At 43.5% G+C, this 5,061-nt stretch overlaps 1 long non-coding RNA gene across 2 annotated transcripts in view; it reads left to right on the forward strand.

The window, feature by feature from the left end:
- The first annotated feature begins 3,417 nt into the window (after window positions 1-3,417).
- The window catches only part of LOC135566516 (uncharacterized), a 2,879-nt gene continuing 1,235 nt past the window's right edge, over window positions 3,418-5,061 (forward strand). The window contains exons 1-2 of one of the 2 annotated variants that reach the window (XR_010462115.1): window positions 3,418-3,490; window positions 5,015-5,061. The exon at window positions 5,015-5,061 is cut by the window's right edge and continues 57 nt beyond it. This is a non-coding gene — a long non-coding RNA (uncharacterized LOC135566516). Of the gene's footprint in view, window positions 3,491-4,381; window positions 4,395-5,014 lie in introns of those variants that run through there. The other variant, XR_010462116.1, reaches the window with a different exon arrangement.

A 5,061-nucleotide genomic window follows, 5' to 3' on the forward strand; every position in this document is an offset into this window, starting at 1 on the left:
ATTGGGATGTCATTATGGGGTATTGGGATGTCATTATGGGGTATTGGGATGTCATTATAGGGTAGTGGGATGTCATTATGGGGTATTGGGATGTCATTATGGGGTATTGGGATGTCATTATGGGGTATTGGGATGTCATTATGGGGTATTGGGATGTCATTATGGGGTATTGGGATGTCATTACGGGGTATTGGGATGTCATTATGGGGTATTGGGATGTCATTATGGGGTATTGGGATGTCATTATGGGGTATTGGGATGTCATTATAGGGTATTGGGATGTCATTATGGGGTATTGGGATGTCATTATGGGGTATTGGGATGTCATTATGGGGTATTGGGATGTCATTATAGGGTAGTGTGATGTCATTATGGGGTATTGGGATGTCATTATAGGGTAGTGTGATGTCATTATAGGGTATTGGGATGTCCTTATAGGGTATTGGGATGTCCTTATAGGGTAGTGTGATGTCATTATAGGGTATTGGGATGTCCTTATAGGGTATTGGGATGTCATTATGGGGTATTGGGATGTCCTTATAGGGTAGTGTGATGTCATTATAGGGTATTGGGATGTCCTTATAGGGTATTGGGATGTCATTATGGGGTATTGGGATGTCCTTATAGGGTATTGGGATGTCATTATAGGGTATTGGGATGTCCTTATAGGGTATTGGGATGTCATTATAGGGTATTGGGATGTCCTTATAGGGTATTGGGAGGTCATTATAGGGTATTGGGATGTCATTATAGGGTATTGGGATGTCATTATGGGGTATTGTGATGTCATTATGGGGTATTGTGATGTCATTATGGGGTATTGTGATGTCATTATGGGGTATTGGGATGTCATTATGGGGTATTGTGATGTCATTATGGGGTATTGTGATGTCATTATGGGGTATTGTGATGTCATTATGGGGTATTGGGATGTCATTATGGGGTATTGGGATGTCATTATGGGGTATTGGGATGTCATTATGGGGTATTGGGATGTCATTATGGGGTATTGGGATGTCATTATGGGGTATTGGGATGTCATTATAGGGTATTGGGATGTCATTATGGGGTATTGGGATGTCATTATGGGGTATTGGGATGTCATTATGGGGTATTGGGATGTCATTATGGGGTATTGGGATGTCATTATGGGGTATTGGGATGTCATTATGGGGTATTGGGATGTCATTATGGGGTATTGGGATGTCATTATGGGGTATTGGGATGTCATTATGGGGTATTGGGATGTCATTATAGGGTATTGGGATGTCATCATAGGGTATTGGGATGTCATCATGGGGTATTGGGATGTCCTTATAGGGTATTGTGATGTCATTATGGGGTATTGGGATGTCATTATAGGGTATTGGGATGTCATCATGGGGTATTGTGATGTCCTTATAGGGTAGTGTGATGTCATTATAGGGTATTGGGATGTCATTATAGGGTATTGGGATGTCATCATGGGGTATTGTGATGTCATTATAGGGTATTGTGATGTCATCATGGGGTATTGTGATGTCATTATGGGGTATTGTGATGTCATTATAGGGTATTGTGATGTCATTATAGGGTATTGTGATGTCATTATAGGGTATTGTGATGTCCTTATAGGGTATTGTGATGTCATTATAGGGTATTGTGATGTCATTATAGGGTATTGTGATGTCATTATGGGGTATTGTGATGTCATTATAGGGTATTGTGATGTCATTATAGGGTATTGTGATGTCCTTATAGGGTATTGTGATGTCCTTATAGGGTATTGTGATGTCCTTATAGGGTATTGTGATGTCCTTATAGGGTATTGTGATGTCCTTATAGGGTATTGTGATGTCATTATAGGGTTAGTATAGGTATTGTGTGTAGATCGATTAGGTGGAAAAAACAATTGAATTAATTTGAAAATAAGGCTGTAACGTGAAAAAAGTCAAGGGGTCTGAATACTTTACGACGGCACTGTATCGTAGATTATTCTCCTCCTCCTCCCAGCATCGATGCCATCCCTAACCAGTTGTTTATCAACCTGCCTTATAACCTAATACCGACCCTCCTCCTCCTCCCAGCATCGATGCCATCCCTAACCAGTTGTTTATCAACCTGCCTTATAACCTAATACCGACCCTCCTCCTCCCAGCATCGATGCCATCCCTAACCAGTTGTTTATCAACCTGCCTTATAACCTAATACCGACCCTCCTCCTCCTCCTCCCAGCATCGATTCCATCCCTAACCAGTTGTTTATCAACCTGCCTTATAACCTAATACCGACCCTCCTCCTCCTCCTCCCCCCAGCATCGATGCCATCCCTAACCAGTTGTTCATCAACCTGCCTTATAACCTAATACCGACCCTCCTCCTCCTCCCAGCATCGATGCCATCCCTAACCAGTTGTTTATCAACCTGCCTTATAACCTAATACCGACCCTCCTCCTCCTCCCAGCATCGATGCCATCCCTAACCAGTTGTTTATCAACCTGCCTTATAACCTAAAACCCTCCTCCCAGCATCGATGCATCCCGAACAGTTGTTTATCAACCTGCCTTATAACCTACCGACCATCCTCTCCCAGCATCGATGCCATCCCTAACCAGTTGTTTATCAACCTGCCTTATAACCTAATACCGACCCTCCTCCTCCCAGCATCGATGCCATCCCTAACCAGTTGTTTATCAACCTGCCTTATAACCTAATACCCGACCCTCCCCTCCTCCTCCTCCCAGCATCGATGCCATCCCTAACCAGTTGTTTATCAACCTGCCTTATAACCTAATACCGACCCTCCTCCCAGCATCGATTCCATCCCTAACCAGTTGTTTATCAACCTGCCTTATAACCTAATACCGACCCTCCTCCTCCCAGCATCGATGCCATCCCTAACCAGTTGTTTATCAACCTGCCTTATAACCTAATACCGACCCTCCTCCTCCTCCCAGCATCGATGCCATCCCTAACCAGTTGTTTATCAACCTGCCTTATAACCTAATACCGACCCTCCTCCTCCCAGCATCGATACCATCCCTAACCAGTTGTTTATCAACCTGCCTTATAACCTAATACCGACCCTCCTCCTCCCAGCATCGATGCCATCCCTAACCAGTTGTTTATCAACCTGCCTTATAACCTAATACCGACCCTCCTCCTCCTCCTCCTCCTCCTCCTCCCAGCATCGATGCCATCCCGAACCAGTTGTTTATTAACCTGCCTTATAACCTAATAACGACCCTCCCCCTCCTCCTCCTCCCAGCATCGATGCCATCCCTAACCAGTTGTTCATCAACCTGCCTTATAACCTAACCATCTGAACCCTCCTCCTTCTCCTCCTCCTCCCAGCCATCGATGCGCATCCCTAACCAGTTGTTCATCAACCTGACTGACCTGCTGTACCTGGACCTGAGTGATAACAAGCTACAGCCTCCAGATGAGACGCCTCGTCCACCTGCAGACCCTCATCCTGAACAACAATCCATCTGAATGCACGCCCAGCTACGGTACCAAGCTTTATAACACATTATAACCATCTGAATACGCATAGCTACGGTACCAAGCATTATAACACATTATAACCATCTGAATGTACACCCAGCTATGGTACCAAGCATTATAACACATTATAACCATCAATGTACACCCAGCTACGGTACCAAGCATTATAACACATTATAACCATCTGAATGTACACTCCAGCTACGGTACCAAGCATTATAACACATTATAACCATCTGAATGTACACCCAGCTACGGTACCAAGCATTATAACACATTATAACCATCTGAATGTACACCCATGGGCCGGTTCGAAGCTTTATAACACATTATAACCATCTGAATGTACACCCAGCTACGGTACGAAGCATTATAACACATTATAACCATCTGAATGTACACCCAGCTACGGTACCAAGCATTATAACACATTATAACCATCTGAATGTACACCCAGCTACGGTGCAAGCATTATAACACATTATAACCATCTGAATGTACACCTAGCTACGGGTGACATTATAACACATTATAACCATCTGAATGTACACCAGCTACGGTACCAAGCATTATAACACATTATAACCATCTGAATGTACACCCAGCTACGATGCCAAGCATTATAACATTATAACCATCTGAATGTACACCCAGCTACGGTACCAAGCATTATAACACATTATAACCATCTGAATGTACACCCAGCTACGGTACCAAGCATTATAACACATTATAACCATCTGAATGTACACGCAGCTAACCAAGCATTATAACACATTATAACCATCTGAATGTACACCCAGCCACGGTACCAAGCATTATAACATTATAACCATCTGAATGTACACCCCAGCTACGGTACCAAGCATTATAACACATTATAACCATCTGAATGTACGCCCAGCTACGGTACCAAGCATTATAACACATTATAACCATCTGAATGTACACCCAGCTACGGTACCAAGCATTATAACACATTATAACCATCTGAATGCACACCCAGCTACGGTACCAAGCATTATAACACATTATAACCATCTGAATGTACCCCCAGCTACGGTACCAAGCATTATAACACATTATAACCATCTGAATGTACCCCCAGCTACGGTACCAAGCATTATAACACATTATAACCATCTGAATGTACACCCAGCTATGGTACCAAGCATTATAACACATTATAACCCCCTGATGCACAGCTATAATATGAAGGTTTATTAACCCCCTGATGCATGCCCAGCTATAATATGAAGGTTTATTAAACCCCTGATGCACGCCCAGCTATAATATGAAGGTTTATAACCCCCTGATGCACGCCCAGCTATAATATGAAGGTTTATTAACCCCCTGATGCACGCCCAGCTATAATATGAAGGTTTATAACCCCCTGATGCACGCCCAGCTATAATATGAAGGTTTATAACCCCCTGATGCACGCCCAGCTATAATATGAAGGTTTATAACCCCCTGATGCACGCCCAGCTATGGTACGAAGCTTTCTAAATTCTCCTGTGTGTGAGCAGCCAGCTGCCAGCCATGGTGGCCCTCCAGACTCTCCACCTGAGGAGCA

The sequence above is a fragment of the Oncorhynchus nerka genome, unplaced genomic scaffold, assembly GCF_034236695.1.
Source record: "Oncorhynchus nerka isolate Pitt River unplaced genomic scaffold, Oner_Uvic_2.0 unplaced_scaffold_4490, whole genome shotgun sequence".
Taxonomy (NCBI): domain Eukaryota; kingdom Metazoa; phylum Chordata; class Actinopteri; order Salmoniformes; family Salmonidae; genus Oncorhynchus; species Oncorhynchus nerka.